Consider the following 19,903-nt stretch of genomic DNA (forward strand, 5'->3'; position numbering starts at 1 on the left):
TGTCCCTTCTGCAAAATACAATCAAGCCAGCAGGAATATTTTATACTGGGCCCATGACCATGTATTCCCCTTTCTGGATGCCTGGGCCACTCCAAGAGCCTCATTGTTCTGGGTCTAGGGAGACAGAGCAGCCTATCTGAATCTGGTGCCAGCATCCAGCCTGTGCCTACATTTAGAATATTTTAAATATTCTGATCCCAGTGACGGATCAACTCAAGGTTCCCTACTATACAGCACACACACACACACACACACACACACACACACACACACACACACACTCTAGACAAAACATAGCTGAGCTGAGACACTATGTGCATGTGGGAGTTTTCAGCTTGGAAGGAACTTGGCTATGGTCCCAAGAAGAAGCTATGGATGTGTGGTGAGGAAGAAGAGTTGGTGAAAAATCCCACCTTCTTCCTTGGGAAGCAACATGATAAAGTGCCCCCAGAATGGACTGTCTTTTGGAGAAAGGCAGGGAGGATGGGGAAAGATAGCTTTTGACTCTGTGAACTAGAGAATAATTGTATTCCTTTGGATCTCATGTCTAATTTCTTTTCTTCCTGGCAGGTGAAATGATCTGTGACTGCTATTTAGAGCTGCTGAGAATGTTGTGAAAGGGGGATGCTGGGAAGTGAGGATGATGTCATAAGAAGGAGGGACTCTGTGATATCGCAGACATGTAGGGACTGAAGGAAGGCCATGGGAATCCCCATGTCTAGCTTCAATAACAGCTCTGTTGACCGCCAGCCTCATGAGTCTGGTGCAGGCAGGCTGGTCCGTCAGGCAAGATGGCTCTTCCTGCTTAGAATAATGGGTTTCTATGAGGTCTTGATGGCCTTTAGTGCAGGCTGAATGGGCAATGTCGGTGCAAGTTTAGTAGTGAGAAGACAAAGAAGGAAAACGGGTAGAACATGGCTCTAACAGTGAGGCTCCAAAGGAGTCCAGGAAATACAGTGGGAAAGCTGTGTGGATGCAGTGCAACACAGAAGGCAAATGCTCTGTCTCTTGCTCGCTCCTAGTCTTAGGAGTCTGAGTCTCGCTGGCCCTCAGGTACCTCTTCTGCAAGAAGGGAATAAAGAAAGTGATTACCCCACAGAGTAGTGAAAGTTAAATAAATGAATACAAACCTGTAAAAACTTAGGGTGGTTCTTGGTACACCTTTAGGAGGTGCTTAATGAGCTTAAGAATTAGCACAGTATAAAGAACATAGGCTTCTTGTGCCTCCTAGATGCTGGGATTGTGAGTGTGTGCCAAAGATGATTTTAATGCCAACTCTGGCAGTAACCATTTTCCTCACCTGTGACAAGAAGATGAGAGACTAGGCGGCCTCATTCTTTCCTACCAGTGCCACCATTCTAAGACCTTGACTTGACACTCTAGGTAGAGTTGATAGAAATCTACTTGGATCCAAAATATCCTGTGGGCATCCTGTGTCCTATGTCCTACTTTTAGGGGGGTGAGCCTTTGAGCCATGCATATGCATTATCCTTCTGCTCTCCACCTACAGGATAAGTAGGTCCCTAGGTGATTGGTAAGTATTCAGTCAGTAATGTATGGGGTAAGCTAATTTCTCTCCTCCTAAATAGAGCCTAGGTAACTCAAGGGCATTTTGTGTATGAGGTCAGGATGGGAGTGAGAACAATGGACTCAAGAGGAAGGGGAATGGGAGAGTTTTTGAGTCCAAAGTCCTAGTGTATGCTTTGGTCAAGGATAAGCCCTGTCCTAGTGACTTTTGTAAGAGATTCTAAATAAAAACAATGGTGACGTGAAGGATCTGTGTTAGAGATAGGGAAAAAAATAAACATAGGAGACTGACTATAAAGAGACCAGAGCCTAAGCTTAGGAAGCTGACAGAGGCCAGGGCCAGCTGGTGCATCGAAGAACTCTCTAGAGTTCTTTTAACTCTTCTGCCCCTGCTGGAGTAGTCATCTGCATAGTCCTGACAGACCCTTTCTGTGTGTGAATAGTTCTGCAGCTTTTTTTTTCCAGAGCAAAAGCTTAATTGGTCTTCTCCAGCAAGCACAGGGAAAGACAACTTTATGCAGTGGCTGAATGAATGGGTACTCCCTGCTGGGCACTGCAAATTGAGTTCAGAGTGTTTGAACTGATCTCTCCAGCCATCAGGCAGAGATGGGAGTGACTCAGATGACAATTTTAGCATGCAAGCTGGAGGCAGGGGATTCTGCATCTGAGAGGGGAGTAGGCAGGATAAACATGGGGACAAATGTGTGTCTTCTAAAGGGTTATTGCCTATGTGCCACCACTGAGGTCAGCACAAGAGATCAGCAGTGGAGTCTTGTTTCAGGGTCAAAAAGAGAAGTCAACAGAGGTGAGATTCTCTTGAGTATTCTCATTTCCCATGGCTATAAAGAAGAGCATATGGCAAAGTTATTTTGGACTAGTGTCTTACAGTGAAGAAACTCAAATGAGGGCAAAGGCATTCATGAAGTCATTCAGTCATCCATTTGTTCATTCACTCATTTGCTCCATGTTTATTGAGGTTTTTCTAGCTGGTTGTAGCCTGTGCTAGGCAATAGGACACAAAAAAAGATGTTACTAGTCTTATAGGTGCTGTGGACAAAAGAACCATCAGGCACTGGGCTAGAGAGGTAGCTCAGCAGTTAGGAGGACTGACTGCTCTCCCAGATGACCTGATTCAATTCCCAGCATAATTCCAGTTAAAGAGAAGCCAATACCCTCTCCTAGCTGCTGCAGGCATTAGTCATGCATCACCCATACACATGAAATTATTTTAAAGAGGAGGAGGTGGTGGAGGAGAAGGAGAAGAAAAAGAGGAGGAAAGAAGAGAAGGAGGAGAAGGAGGAGTGGGGAGAAGAGGAAGAAGGAGGGAGGAAGGAGAAGGAGAAGGAGAAGGAGAAGGAAGAAGAAGAAGAAGAAGAAGAAGAAGAAGAAGAAGAAGAAGAAGAAGAAGAAGAAGAAGAAGAAGAAGAAGAAGAAGAAGAAAAAGAAGAAGAGGAGGAGAAGAAGACTGAGGCCCAGGTTCTTCAAGAAGCTATAGCTAAAAAGCATCATCAGAGAACTGGAATTTCACAGACGGGACCTGGGACCTGTAGTTCTTAGGATTGAGGATATAGAATGAAAGAAGTTGTAGGTGGGGGAAACAAGATAAGGAACAATGCCAGTTTGGGTTAAAGTAATGGCTTGCTGCCATTTATAGAGAACATCTATTCATGGTATACTTAGATCAAAGTCCACATGGTAGAAGAGACTTTCTAGGTGACTTAATCTAAGTCACAGCACAGACATCTCCTTAGCACTTCTGTGTTCAGTCATCTAGCTCCAGAATCCATTCAGTCACCAAAATTTTTTGTGAATGTATACTGTGCCTGTGTTGACACAAGTCTCTGGAAATACGTACATGGTGGAGCTGGGAAGATAGCTCAGCTTTGGAATTGTGAGGACAAGTATATTGTCCCCAGAACAACTCATGAAAAGACAACCAAAAGCAGTCATAGAAGTGCGCACGTGTAACCCCAGCACTTGAGAGATGGAGACAGGCGGAACGTTGGGGTTCACTGGGCAGCCAGCCAACATTATTTTGAAGTGTTCCAGCCTAGAGAGAGATCCTATCTCCAAAAGGTGGACAGCACCAGACAAATGATATTCTAAATAGTACTCTAGTTTCTACATGCTCACACACATAGATGTGTGTGCACATTGTATGTATGTACGTATGTATGTACTCACAATCCTCATGTACTTACATATGTGTGTGTGCATGTATATGATCAGGAGTCATATATATGGTTAGGCATCTTTTTTTTTTTTTTTTTAGTAAGCAAGGGTCTTTGGAAAAAAGGATCATGGGGGTCTTGACTCCCCAAACTAGAATGGAATTAGTGTAAACTTCCACATTTGTCATCCACTTGAAAGGACTTGGGTTTGATGCAGTGTTTGCAGAGCCAATAACAACACAGATTTAGCAAGAGAGACGAACCAGATTAATGTCTGCACTCAACTCTGCCGAGATGGAAAGCCTACTTACTGGATGCCCTGAAGGTTCTACATTAGTTCGAGAGCTGGATCCAATCAGTAGCCCAGTCTCCCTTTTTAACTTTATGCTCCACCAAATACTTTCTCAAAGTGCTTATGATTCATTGTCTCAAGGAAATAAAATGTCTATTTTTCTAAATGTTCGTGTTTTCATGTTATTTTATACATGTAATTATTGTCTGTGGCAGAGCAACCCCACTGAGAACACAGAGCTGAGTACCAGATAGTTTTGTTTCCTTGGATTATTAAATGTTTGTGGAGTAAGTAAGTAAATAAATAAATAAATAAATAAATACAAATAAATACAAATAAACTTTAGGTCATCTCTCCAAGAGTCACAACTCACAGCCTCAGGCAGAATTCTTCCTGTCATCTTACATGGTCAAACCCACAAAAGAAACACCATGAGTGTATTTATGTATAGCATGTATATATGTATAGTCTTTTACTTTCTCCCCACCCAGCTTGCTGAGACCAATCACCTGGGATTCAGCAACTTCATCAGGACTCTACAGCTGCTAAGGGGCAGGACCAGTACCAGGCCTGGGCCTCCTAAAACATAGCAGTGCGCTCTTAGCACCGAGAATCCCTAGCTCTGTTTATCTCTGCATGAACGACAACTAAAATTCACGAACCAGCTTGTTACTGGGATGAAGTAAGTCTGCACAGGTTCCCCAGTACACACACACACACACACACACACACACACCTCTAAATTTAAGACAGAATAGTTCATATTAGCTGGTTCATGGATGATGTGTAAATCAACACATGTGGAGGCCGAAAGTCAGCATTGGTTATCCTTCCTCATGAGCCATCCACATTGTTCTCTGAGAGATGATATCTCTCGTTAGCCTGGAGCTCCCTGAGCAGTCTGGGCTGACTGGCCAGCAAGTACCAGAAATCTGCTTGATTCTGCCTCCCCAGTGCTGGGGCTACAAGTCCACATCATTATACTTCATTTTTAAAGTGGGTTCTAGGGATAGAACACAGATTCTCATGTTTGCACTACAAACACTCCAACAACTCCATCCTTGGCACATTGTGTTGCAAGATATAAAGGCTTATTAAATAATAAATAATAAATGAAAGCTTATTAAATAAACAAGTGAAGAAGTAAGTACCTAAGCAGACGGTGCACGATGGTGGATGTTTACCTTTCCAGGTTCCCATGGTCTAAGGCACAACCTTGATTTAAAGTCTCAGATGCTCTGTTTCCACATGGAACAAGGGACAAGGAAGAAAAGAAAGTACAGCCAGTGACTTCCTGTATGTACAGCACGACTGGAACTTTAAAAGGTATATCTCAGCAAATCTCACCTTAAAATGAACAATACAAAATGAGCAGACATTTCTAGAATGGAGCGGACCCACAGGCCCCTGGTGCCCATATATAAAGGTTTCTAAATGCTACAGGCTAATGGCTGCTTCATCAGTCTCTGCCTCCACACATTCCCCCCCAGAAGATCTAAAAAAGAAAACAACATCAGGCCTTCTAAAGACCAAAGGCTCAGACTCCGAAGATTTGCCATCTTCCATTTTTTTGTGAGGCAGAGAAGCAGGAGAATATTAAGAAGAGCACGGGAAGCTAAAAATATCTTCAAAGCTTATGTAAATCAGTGCACAGAAAGGCGCTGGCCTTTGGGCTCCAGCTGTTCTTGGAGCTGACTTAGATGCCCTTGGCATGTAGATCCAGACAGTCTCAGAACCCGCCCATCATTTGTAACCTTTTAGAAATCTTCCTAATTGTGTTCCATGTTCTTTAAATGTATCACCCTTGGGAGTTGGGCTACAATATGCTAATGAAACCATTGAAGAGTCCCAGACACACACCCCCCTCCAGGCTCTTAGGAGAAATGTACAGGTCAGAGACATCCATCCTTGGAATAGCAGGCGCCTTTGAGAGGGGCTGTATCCCTCACCATTAGCATGTTAATAGGGATGGAATCAAAAGATCACTCAATCAACATCCAATGAGGGCATCATTCAATCAATGGCACCGCTCATAAAACTCTCAATGCCACTGACATTGCATAAAAACAATTACTAATTGAGAATTAAACAAACTTCCATCTGATGTAATCTTGAACTCCCCCCCCCCTTGAAAATAATGCAAGTTTGGAAGCACATTTGGCTTCACGATTCCCTCCGGCAGATTCTATACATGCAGGAGGTATTTCTCTCACAGGTAACTCTGCCCGTCAGGTTCACTTAGGAAAATGAGAGGGGTGTCACTTTCCCAAAGGCCACAGTGCTAAGTGAAGAAATTCTCCGTGATGAGGAGGCTGTCCCCGAGAAAATTTTAACCCTGTATGATCCAGGGCAGGGTAGGATACTGCTACATTGTTCTACATTCAATACCTACTATGTGTAGCTGGCCTTGTATATACTCAGAATGCAGACTGCTGGACTGGGGAACAAAGAGCTTTGAGTGTACAGAGGATGCCATCTTACTAAGATCACAAGGGTGGCCATGAACCAGGTGGCCAATTACTCTCTGAAAGAACAGCTACATATCAATTGTGGTAATTCAGCTAGCACAGGCTCTTTGGCACCCAGATGGATAAGCTTTGAATATCCCCATTAGCTGGGACAATGCATTTTGCTATCTACAGTCTTTGTACAGCCTATTCATCCTTGGGCTGAGAACTCATCCTGGCTGAATTTCAGTATGTCCAGCAAGAATATTAAAATAAAAAAGGGTGTGGTGACTCACACCTGTAATCTCGGAATTCAGGAGGCTTTTGTAGGAAGATTGCCATGAGTTGGAGGCAAGACTAAGATACATGGTGAGTTCTAGACCAGCCTGGGCTATAGAGTGAGACCCCATCTCAAAACAGAGGGTGAAAGGTTATGGGGGCAAAAAAGCCAAACAGAATTCCAAACCTTTCAAGTCAAGGTCTTGTCACCTCTGTTAGGTTAGACTGTTAGAATGCTTTGATTCCCATTGGAAATCTGACCAAGTTTGCAAACAAGTGCAAAGAGGGTCCTTTAGAACCAACGTGGCCCTGCATGGGGATCTCTTGGAGCCTTCTGCCTTCTTAAGAGAATGGGCTGTCACTGATGGCCGACTAGGCCATCCTCTGCTACATATGCAGATCGAGAGCTCTAGGGGTACTGGTTAGTTCATATTGCTGTTTCTCCTATAGAGCTGCAGACTCCTTTAGCTCCTTGGGTACTTTCTCTAGCTCCTTCATTGGGGGCCCTGTGTTCCATCCAATAGATGACTGTGAGCATCCACTTCTGTATTTTCCAGGCACTGGCATAGCCTCACAGGAGACAGCTATATCAGGGTCCTGTCAGCACAATCTTGTTGGTATATGCAATAGTGTCTGGGTTTGGTGGTTGTTTATGGGATGGATCCCCCAGTGGGGCAGTCTCTGGATGGTCCTTCCTTCAGTCTCAGCTCTGAACTTAGTCTCTGAGGCCCTTGGTCTTGCGAAGTTTCTAGGCCCCAGTATAAGGGAATGCCAGGGCCAGGAAGTGGGAGTAGGTGGTTTGGGGAGCGGGGGGGGGGGGGGAGGGAGGGTATAGGGGATTTTGGGGGAGGAAACTAGGAAAGGGGATAGCATTTGAAATGCAAATGAAAAAACATCTAATAAAAAATAAATCTTAAAAAGAGAGAGAGAGAATGCGCTGACCCCTGGTGACAGTTCCAACCTTCATGCCCATCATTCAACATCCCTTTCCTGCCTTTCCTCTTGATAGTCAAGGCAAGGGTTTGTGGATGCAGCTGCCACTGGCAAACATTAGGTCACTTCATGCCTAGACACTCTGTCCTCCATTCAGACATGACACATTGGTTGACAACTGGCTGAATTTGGTCACAGATGTATGTGAAGGTCTTGCCTATGAGCATACATATCCACCTGACAGAGCTTAGTTTTCAAACTTGTAGCGTTGTGTAGCGGTGAGTTTTTGCTACACCGCTTTGTACTCTCCTTGGATAGGTACACGTGCACCCACCCAGGAGCTATCTTTGGACCTGGGAATGAAAGACACATACACATTAGCTTATTTTTTTAAATGCATTGGCTACCTCAATGGCTGGGCACTCCTAAACTTTCTCCTGCTACCCCAGGCCCAATCAGGGAAGTGGCCAGTGGCCACTTACCAGAAATCTCACATGGCTTGTTTGCTTTATCTTTTGTCCCTCTTCTGTCTTATCCTTCTTCCCAAAGTCATGGTGATTTTGAATCTCCCCCCCTCTACATCCTAGCCCAAGCAACTCTAAGGGTCCTGGAACATCTCCTTTTGCCCATCCATTGGCAGCTGGCATCTTTATTGACCAATCAAAAAAACAATTGAGGACAAGGACCTTTAACATTTGAACACACAGATTCCTGATTGAATCAAAGCTTTAGAACCAATCTCCAACCATGTTGAACATGTGTAAGTGAGGTCTTTATGCCACAGCCTGCACTGAGTCTCCTTGCCATAACTGTTATCTTCATTCATTTCTTGTCTGGCCACTGGGACTATCTGCCAGTGTCTCCCAAGCCTTTGCCTTTATTTTAATTCTTACCCAAAAAGCTGTTAGGAAACACCCCAGGATTTCAGCCACTAGTCAAATTAATAAGACTTCAGGCCATCCAGTTTCTTTTCTCTGAGGCACAAGCAGAGGTATGCACAAGAGGGCTTCTGGAGAGCAATATCTCTTCCTTTCCCCTACTCCTGGATGTGATGTTACCCGCCTTGGTTGCTTGATGCAACACTAGCTAGAAGGCTTGTGTGCAATTGTTAGCACCCAATATTAAGGATGGCAAACAATGTTAATTATATTCAGTGTATTCATGCCAGTTAATATATGAATGCGGATGATATTAATGTTAATTAATGCTAATTTTAGGGATTAACTGTGCTAGTTACTCTAATCAATGTCTATGGCAAGAAAATTGCTGTGGGATAATGATGCTCTTTTTCAGTGGACCTGGGTGGGCCATCAAAAGCTACATGCAGTATTTGACGCAGCTATCACTGGCCAGTGGAAGATGATACAGGTGTTAAAATATATATGACCTTGTACCTTGTGGGCAGAAATCTCCTACAAGATGAAAATCCAGAGGTATCCAAGTTTATGCCAGTATTCTCAAGCCATGGCATCCTACCAAGCTTGCACTATCGTCAGAATCTCTGACCCTCAGGGACATTTGACTGACAAACTCCTGCTATCAGTGTCCCCGCACTTTTGCCTCCAGATTAAACAATATTTTCTACCAAAATTGGAAGAAGCCCCAAGCTACAGACAGCTGGTGGGATCCCTAGCCTTGCTTCTTGACTTTCCTAAGCCTCTCCCAAAACACAGCCCAACAGTGCTTGCCTTCAGAATTCCTGTTTCCCAAAGAAATTCCCGTTTCTTTGGAGTTCACCAGGCTCAACTCTAGCCGTGAATGGGCTATTCTTTGAACGAGGCTGAAGAGAGGGCTCTGTACCAGAGGAAATACCATGCAGCCTCTTGGTAGAATCATCTCCCCAGAAATATGATTTAACTTTGTTGATGTCGTTTAAGTATAAGGAGAATGAGAACAATGAAATCTGCTCTTTTGTACAGTTCTCCTTGAAGAGATTCTTTCCCTCGTTATTTATTGAACTTCTCATTGGATTAAATGATAGAGAAGCAGATTTCCCTCCTAGATAGGTGAATGTGCTCTGTTCCTCCTTGCTGCCAGTAAACTCACAGATACATGTTTGCTCAGTGATACATGTTCTTATCCTTAGCTGAAGGCTTCTAATGACTTATCACCTCCTCTCACTGGTGCTCTGTCGTACTCCTCCTAAATGTGCAGGCCTCTTTTATCATGAGCCATCTCTTTCCTTAAGAATGAATAAAGTTGGGCCAGCAAGATGGTACAGCAGGGAAAACTACTGTTAGAAGCTTAATAACCTGAGTTCGATCCCTGGATCCTATAGGGTAGAAGGAGAAGAGACTCATTCCAGCAGATTATCTGACCACTCACGCCTGCACTGTGGTGCAGTAAATGACTTGGAGAAGATCATCAGTGTACTGGGCTTTAATCCCAGTACAGGCCAATAGCCTTCAGTTGCTATATTTTGATCTGGATGTGGCCCCAAAGAACATATGAAGTGTATTCCCCAAAACTGTTTCACCATTGGAGAGCATTGGAATACTTTTACGAGATAGCCCCCAATGGGAGGTTTTAGGTAACCAGTAGGCATGCCTTTGAAGGATATTTGAGGATGTCAATATTCTCTTTTTGTTTTCTGGACACAGTGAAGTAAGCAACTTTGCTACAATATGCAATCCCTGCCATGATATGCTCTTTGCCAGAAGTCACAGCAACAGAGACAGTTAACTAGGCTCTAAGCCTTCCAGAACTGTGAACTAAACATTTTCTCTTTTTAAGTCAATTGTATCAGGCATTTTGTCATAGTAGTGAGAGTCTGGCTCAGGCATCATTAATCCCAAGTTCTTTCTTACTAGTGCTATACTCTACAGGAAAAGATGTGGAATGCTTTAAAACATTGACAGACTCTTGAGTTGAAAACCAAGCAAAGGTTTGTCAGTAGTTGCCACACTCTATATTTAGCACAATAATAATAGCAGAGCATGTCCCAAGTCCAAATTTGCATACATACCATGTCGTATATGTATGCAAACACACAGACATTCACACACATGCACACATATGCACATATACATCAAATTAATAAATACATGTAAAACTTCTACTCTGATCTATAGTCTACTGTGAATTAGTTACTTTGATGGGCAAGATGTGGAGTGAGTTTCTACCAGCATTCTCAATATTCTTCTTCTCCTCCTATTCCTCCCCCTCCTCACATAATAAACCTAGAAATTCTCTAGCACATTTTATGGAAAAGATTATTCTCTCTTCCTGAACTTCTTTAAACTTGGATGGAAGTCCAGACTCCACATAGCAGTGTATCTGTCTCTAGGCTGTCTGTTAACTTTCTGGTTTTCCCTGGTTATCAATATCCAGCTATCTTGACCACTGTAGTTTAATATATCTAATAGGTCTTGATCGTGAGGCTCGATGGTATCAGTCCTTTCTCTTCATTTCTCGTTTTCACTTTTTTTTTTTCCTGACATTGTTAGGTCCCTGGCATTTTCATTAGAACTTTTAAAGTCAAGTTGTTGGAGTGTCATTCGGATTACATAAATCGCTATATAAAGTTGGTAAGATAAAGTAAGAGCTAGCATTGATAAAGTATTGAGTCAGATTCTACTATACTCATGATCAGTGCCTTGCTCAGCCATCCTCAGTGAAGCTTCCTCCTATAGCAGATGGGGACAAGTATAGAAACCCACAGTCAGAGAGTACACACAGAAAAGGAGACCTTGCTACACTCAACTCTAACTGGGATGTCTCCATCAAATCCACCCCTTCAGGGCTCAGGGAACCTGCAGAAGAATGTGAGAGCCAGGGAGGGATGGAGAACACTAAGAAAACAAGGCCCTCTAAAGTAACATTAACAAAGCTCATAGGAGCACAGAGGGTCTGAGGCAGCATGCACCAGTCTGCAGCAGGTTCTCTGCATCTGTGCTATGGCTTCTAGTTTCAGGTTTGTATGGGATTCCTGGGTGTGGGAAAGAGTGGCTTCTAGTTTCAGGTTTGTATGGGATTCCTGAGTGTGGGAAAGAGTGGGTCTCTGGTTCTTATGACTTCTCTTGTGCTCGTTTTTCTTCTGTTTGTCTTGCCCAACTCTGATGTTATAGGTTTTGTTTCATATTATTATAATACATGTGACAAAATATTATATTATTATATTTTATTTTGTTACATATTTTATTGTTGTCCTTAGAAATCTGTTTGTTTTCTAATGAGAGACAGAAAAGGAGTGGATCTGGATGGGAGGGGAAATGGGAGAAATTGGAAAGGTTAGAGGGAGGAGGACCATAATCAGGATATTATATGTGAAAAAAATCTATTTTTAATAAAAGGGAAAATATTAATCATGTGACCTAGTAGCACAGCATTGGCTCTATTTAGTCCAGTCTTTAATTTCTCTCAGTAATGTAGTTTTTGTTAAGACTGGTCTTAACATCTTTAGTTGCATTTGTGTCTGACTATTTTTCTACATTTCTTTTGCTATCGCAAGTAATATTACTGTAATATTCCCAATTAATTATTGTAAGATAAAATAGCAACGTATTTTCAGCGGAGACAATCATGCCACCTATAAAGAAAGGCAGTATTACCTCATCTCTCTTGTGAGTACCTTTTCTTTTTCTTCACTTATTGCAATAGCTAGCGCTTCCAGTGGAAAACTGTCACAAGTAACAGAGATCTTTTTGTTCTGCTCCTTTCTTTAAGACAGTAATAATTCTTCCTCTTACTATATATGATGTTAGTTGTAGATTTTTTAGCAATTGTTATTATAAATTATTTCTCCAGTTCCATCATGTTTCTACAGGTGACAGGTTTTGTTCTTTATGAATGAATAATACTCCACTGGGCATATAGACACATTTTCTTATCCATCACTTTGTTGTTAGACATAATGGGTTGTTTCCAAAGTTTAGTTATTATTGTGAATAGTGCCACACTAAGTGTGGGTGTGCAGACATCTCTTTGGTGTGCTGACTTGATTTGCTTTGAGAAAAAAAATCCTCGGGAAGAACAATTCAATCAAACAGAAGGCCTAATTGTGTATCTAAAGACTCTACTGCTTTCTAGATGATTGGTCTAATTTGTACTCACCCTTCCCAAACATTGCTCATGAATTTCTTCTTACCATATCTCACCAACGTTTGTTTTCTACTTGTTTGTTTGCTTAGTAGTAGTCTTTCTGATTGGTGTTGATTGATGTCTTCATCACAGTTTTTACTTAGTTCCCTGGTGACTACTGAAACTAATGTTATTTGGGTTTGTTTTATGATTGCTGACCATTTGTATTCCTTAGGGATATTCCATGGGGATGTGCTATGTCGCTTACCTGTTGGTTCTTTAGCTAGACTACCTGTGCTTCACTGCTTAGCTTTTGTGCCCTTCACGGCTTTAAAGGCGCCAATCTACTCTCCTCTTGCTGGCCTCGATTGAGATGAGAGCTGCTGTCCCCTGTAACTTAGGTGCTGCGTATGGAAAGCATTTCACTTCGTGCACACCCCTGGTTTGCTTTGAGGGTTTCTCCTTTAGCGCCAGTTTTTAGAGCTTATGATTATGATGAGCTCTGGTGGAAAGCTCATGTTTGTTCTGCTTGGGGCTTATTGATCTTCTTCTACTCATGAATCTAGGTTTTTTTTTATCAAAAAAATTAAAAATTGATCACTTTTTCAAAATGTATTTTTTTTCTCTCTTCTTCCTTCAGGGACTCCAATTACATTAATATTAGATTTCATGTTTTCTCACAGTTCATAAAAGTCTCCCCGTGTGTTTCTCTATGTGTTTCATTTTGGAAATCTGTTGTTAGCTATAGGTTTTTACCATATGTCGTTATCAAGAATTCCTCCTCTCCCTCCAGTTTTATTTCATTTTGCAACTGACAGGTTTCTTTACTAAAATCCCTTTTGTTGACTAATCTTTCTTTCACAAATATACTGTTCATCTTATCTAGTTCATAGCTAATCTGATCTAGCAAATTGTTTTTGTTTGTTTGTTTGAAATTTTAGACTTCAATGTTTTCGCCTGTAAATTTATTTCCATGTCTTTACTTAACTTTTTCAACATAGGGAAATACGTTCTGAGCTCTCTTTTCACCCCCGTTTCTGCTAGTCTACCATCTGCGGATGCTCTTGTTTTTATTCAATTGATTGATTTCCCTCCTCATTAGGAGTCCTATTTTTTGGCTTCTTTGAATTCATATTGGTTTTTTTATCGGTGCCAAACATGATGAAGTACCTTGATGAGTACTGTCGGGATTTATATTTATGTCTTCATAAAAATATGCTTGATTCTTCTCCTGAAACTAAGTTCAGAGAGTTGGAGACTCTCGGGTTCCTTTTCATCTTGCCTTTAAGGTTTCTTAGATAGCATCAGAGCAGCATTCATCTAGAGATAATCTTGTCAGTTATGACTTTGCCTACTCTACCTTGAACAGAAGCAGAAGTTCTTTAGACAATTTTTTAGAATTCTGGGAAATGCTGTTGGGCATATGAGGGTTGGATCTCCTGAGAGGCAGGTGCTTGGCAGTCAACCCCATTCATATTGTCACTTTACACCTTCGGATCTCTAGAAAAATGCACAGCCCTATGACACATTGTATAGTTTATTTAATAAGCACATTCCCATAAGTATATCTGTGTTATCACTGTTTTTCAGAATTTTGTTGTCTTCTTTCTCCTAGTTTACATGCAAGATATATCTATGATACAGATGATATACATACATATATGATTTTGTAGTTGGATCTTTGATGCTGGGCTTAAAAGATTTAATATGACAAGCCTTTCAATGAGTTTATAACTGTGTGTTCCTCTGCTTACTGCTGTGTCACAGTTTTTTTTTAATGCTCAATGTTCTTTCTAATAAAACATTGTCTATCTTCATGGATTTTGTGAGTCAGGAGCTCATACAGAACACAGTGACACTGGCCTTGCTTTTCCTTTCTTTTCTTTTCTTTTCTTTTCTTTTCTTTTCTTTTCTTTTCTTTTCTGTTTGTTTCTTTGTTTTCAAGACAGTGTTTCTCTGTATAGCCCTAGCTGTCCTGGAACTCACTCTGTAGACCAGGCTGGCGTCGAACTCAGAAATCTGCCTGACTCTGCCTCCCAAGTGTTGGGAATAAAGGCATGTGCCACCACTGCCTGGCCTTTCTTTCCTTCATGATGTCCAGCAACAAGTTGGGGTGTCTTAGCTGGGTGGATCCTGGAGATCATCCTGAGATCTCACCACCCATGTATTTAGTAGTTGACACAGGACATCATCTGCAGTCTATGGTGGAAACCACAAGAGCATCACACTGGGTTTGTCCCTCTGGCTTTTTGGACTAATAAACACTTCCAGTACAGTGGCAGGATGCAAGCAGCAGCATACAAAAATCAACAGCATTGCCATGGGCCAGCACTATCTGAAAAAGGGAACAAGAAAGTAATTCTATTTACAATAGCTACCAAGATAAAAATAAAATAACATACACACAAGTAAAGTTAGCTAGAGAGATGAAAGACCTACATGAAACACAGCCGGGAGAAATTTTAGAGAACACTCTAAGATACATTTGATGTATGTAAATTAGAAGAATTAATATTGCTGAAATACTCTTTCTTCTCAAAGCCATCCATAGATCCTAGATAATCCCAATCAAGTCAACAATGACAGCGTTTATAAAACAGACAAAAATAATCCTAAACTGCTTACAGAGTTGCAAAATACCCCCCAACAGCCAAAGCAATACTTAAGGAAAAGGACTAAGCTGTACACATCACACTATCCAACTTTAAAATATTGAACAAAATGATAGTGACGAAGACACAGGGCAGGCACTGTGGCCTGTGGAATCAGAGGCATAGACCAATGGGGCAGAATAGAGGGTGTGTTTGTAACAAACTGAATTTTGATGAAAGTGACGAGAGTACACACGGGGGAAAGGACAGCTTTGCAGTAAGAGGTGCTGTGGATGCTAGGTATCTATATGCCAGAAAATGAAACTAGATACACTTCTCTGACTGGTAACAAAAATCACTTCAAATTATACCAGACTTAAGTGTAAGGGCAGAAACTATGAAAGTACCAGGAAAAAAAAACACAAGAGAAACACTTTATGACATGTGTAAGAGCAGAAATTCTTTTAGAGATGACCTTAAAAGCCAAGGTATCAAGACGAAACAAAAAAATCAACTAACACACTTCTGAAAAGAAAAATAAACAATTACCAGAGTGAAGAGACGGCACACAGCACACTCACAGGGTGGAAGAAATATTTGCAAACTATCTATCCAACATAGGATTTATATCCTAGCTATATCAGGAACTCAAATTATTCAAATACACACACACACACACACACACACACATGTAGCTACATATATATCCATACATATGTATTTGTCAAAACTTTATTTTTTTAAGTGGGCAAAAAGTCTGAATAGACACTTCTCAAAGAAAGCTTGTAAACAGACAAGAGACAAAAGAAAACACATCTAACACAGATGACCATGGAATTGCAATGCCACATCTTGAGGTGATATCATCTCATCCTAGTTAGAATGGCTACTTTCAAGAAAGACAAACTAGGATCAGAGAGATTGCTCAGCAGGTGAAGGTACTCAACTGCTTAAGCTTCGTAGCCTGAGTTCAACCTCCAGAGCACACCAGAGAGCAGAGATTTGACTCCCTCAAGCTGTCCACTGACTTCCACATATGTGCTGTGACATGCACATACCCACACACATATACACCACTAAACAAACAAACAAATGCAAAATAATATAAAGTAGAAGACAGTGTCATAGGAATGATGAGAAGGAAAATTCTCCTACCCTCTTGATAGAAATGTAAAGTTTTCATGGAAAACACCATACAGGTTCATTAAAAGGGAAATAGAAATATTGTATGAAGGAGAGATCCCACTCTTAGGACCATAGCCAATGACAAGGAAACTTGGGCATCAAAGAGATATCCAAACTCAAACCTTCGGTGAAGCACTATTCACAATAGCCAACCTGGAATCAGCATAAAGGTTTGTCAATACATTTTTAAATGCAGAATACATATTCACAGTGAATATTATCCATTGAGAAAGAATGGTATTTGTAGCAATATGGATAGAACTGGGGGAAATTATGTTAAGTGAAATAGTATAGGCATGAAAAGAAATAGCTGCATGTTCTCACTTAGATATGGATACCAAAACAGTTGGTTTCCAAGAAGTAGGGAGATGAACAGTGGTTATGAGAGGCAGAAAAGGGTGGAGGAGAAGGGAATACAGGGAAAACTGGCTTCAAACTCATTAGGAGAAGTTAGAAGTTCTCTGGAGCATCTTAGCATAACTGTATTTAGCAAGAACGTATTATAATGTATTTCCAAGTACCTGGAAGGAAAGATTTTTACTGTTCTTCCCCCCAAAGATATGATAAATGTTCAAAGTGATGGATATGATATTTATACATCATTTTATCTTTATACAATGTGTACGTGTGCCAAAATTTAGCACTCCATCCCTAAGTATGTGCAATTACTGATGTGTCATTTGGAAATAAGATAATGATGCTAAGTAAGAGAAGCCAGATTGAAATATAGAAAAAGGCATAAAAGACACAGAGGTAATTGGGGGAATATAGTCATTATCTTGGTTTGTGGAAATAGTTTTCACAAGTATATATATATATATATATATATATATATATATATATATATATTAAAAGTTATTAAGCTATGTACATTAGACATGTGCAAGTCATTATGTATTTGCTATTCAACCCCCAAAGATACTTACATATTTGAATGCTGAAAATGTAGAACATATGCCACTTGTACTGCTCTGTGGCCTTTGTGAGAAATATAGACACAAGTTAAGCCTGGTAGCCTGTGGATCCCTCTATAAGGTGGGAGAAGAAACCATTGCTCCGTGGGGGTGCTGTAGGGAACAGAGACAATACTCAGTATGTCAGGTGTTGGAGCCACCAGTGTCTTTTCTCTCCCTTCTCCTGACAGTGTGACTGATATGAAGGCTGAATAAGAGTCTCCTGAAACTAGCAATTGGTGCAGTTCCCACATGAGATATGAGGGACACAGAGATATCCAAAGCACTAGGAGACTTCCACCAGAAGTGAGATGCAGGGGCAGATGATGTCGCCCAGAAGACAGGACTCTGTCACTGTGAGCCAGACGTAGCTTCAAAACTGAAGGAAGGAGGGGACTTGGTGGCTCCAGATGCAACTTGCAGCTGTCGTGGGAAGCCAGCCCAGGCCGGCCACCATGGTGCTGTGTGTGTCCTTGATGAGAAAAGGGGCAGTGTGTGTCTGAAAGGACTGATTCACATATCTTCATAAGATTTTGGGATCTGAGCCACCCAGCTGGGACATGCTGTCCATCTGAATCGAGCACCCTCCCCACAGATTAACAGTTCACCTCGTTTCAGACTGTGGAGTGGCTGGGGCTTGGTAGCACCAAGGGCATCCTCTGACTTCTGTGAATCTCCTGTAGGGCTACCCCCAAGGTGGAGTAAAAAGACTCAATCCCAGCTTACTGAGATGGACAACAATGGCTTGTTCTACACAGCCGTGAAAGGGCTTAGGGATGAGAAGATAGCTGTATCGATGGTTTCTAAAAAGAAATTGTAAAAACAAGGAGGGAGGGGGCTCCAAAAAAAATTCACCCTGTGTTCAGCTCTGCCTCCCTAGGAGAAAATGGAGAGAGAATTGCTCTGTTCTCCTTTCTTCTCTAAAAGCATTACTGTTTGGGGGTCCCAGATGGAATCTTCTCAGACTCACATCCCCGCAGCATTGAGGTCCCAGGGCTCTGCGTCAAGAAGCCATGATTGTAGACTGTCAGTGTATAGGGTTGCTATTGCTGTCATAAAACACCATGACCAAAATCAACTTGGGGAAACAAGAGTTTATTTCATCTTACAGCCTAATGTTCATCGTCCAGGCAAGTCAGGGCAAAGCCTCAAGGCAGGAACCTGGAGGAAAGAGCTGATGCAGAGGCCATGGAGAAGTGAGTCTTACTTATCGTTCCTCCTTGCTTGCTTAGCCTGCTTTCTTATACACCCCAGCACCTCCTATCCAGGGGTGGTAGCACCCACAAAGTGTGAAGTGCTCCCACATGACTCACCGACAAAGCACACGCTCCTTGGGCTTGCATAGAGTGTAACGCTATGGAAGCCTTCTCTCAGTTATGTCTCCCTCTTCTCAGAAACTATAGCTTGTATTAAGTTAACAAACAACAGCCAGGATAGTCACAGAAGGAACTTCAGTCCTCAGCAGCTCAGGACTCCTGGTCTAGATGGCATGACACCAAGGGATAGCCGTGAGCAATCCCTGGTGCTTATGAGGCACAATAACCCAAAACCTGGAGGCAGAGAGTACAAGTTATTCATGCGCGGGAGATGTGAATATGTAAGGAGTACCATCGCATACATTTTAATGTCAATGTGATGCCTTCTACTCTGTGGCTTAGAAATAACTGAAAAGAACCAAAATTAGTATCTCAATGAGAAGGAATATTTTTACCTCTCAAAGGAAAATAGAAGCAAGCAAACAACAACATCAGCAAAACCCCCTCTCCTCTCGCTATGGCGAGGCGATGGATGTGAGGCGATGGATGCGAGGTGATGGATGCAGACTGAGAGAAGCAAGCCCGGAGATCTGGCTCTAGTGATCTCCTGAGCGAACGCTCTGAGTGGTTGGTGCAAACAGCAAACTCTAGATCCTGCTCTGAGGTGACATCCTCAAGATCCAAGAGAACAGCTCTGGTTAGACAAAGCACAGCCTGAAGCTTCTCAAGTAGTTTCCCTGTAAGTTTCAAAACCATCTTCTACTGAGTGCTCGATATTTCAATGAACTCATATATTTGCCAGTAGTTAAAAAAATAAAATAAAATAAAATAAAATAAAATAAAATAAAATAAAACAACAAAAGAAACACACTATCGCAGGTGGAAAGGGTTGACCAAAAGAGCTGCCCCTCTCTTAATAAAGAAGGAAAGGAAGAAAGAAAGGAAGGAAGAAAGGAAGGAAAGAAGGAAGGAAGGAAGGAAGGAAGGAAGGAAGGAAGGAAGGAAGGAAGGAAGAGAGAAAGAAAATGGGGCTTTATGGGAAGATTTGCTCTAGGTGGTAGGAGATATGCCTACAGAGATGTGTTAAGTCCTAGGGTAGTTGTCTAAATGACAAAAGCCATCCATCCCTCAGGAGCAGGCCATCTCCCACAACCTGACAGCTTAGGCTCCTCCTTTTATCCCTCAGGCAAAAATGTTCCTGAATGGCCATTTGAGGTGCACAGTGACGAAGGCAGAGACCATGCTCTCCA

This window comes from Mus musculus, chromosome 9, assembly GCF_000001635.26.
Source record: "Mus musculus strain C57BL/6J chromosome 9, GRCm38.p6 C57BL/6J".
In the NCBI taxonomy this organism is placed as follows: Eukaryota; Metazoa; Chordata; class Mammalia; order Rodentia; family Muridae; genus Mus; species Mus musculus.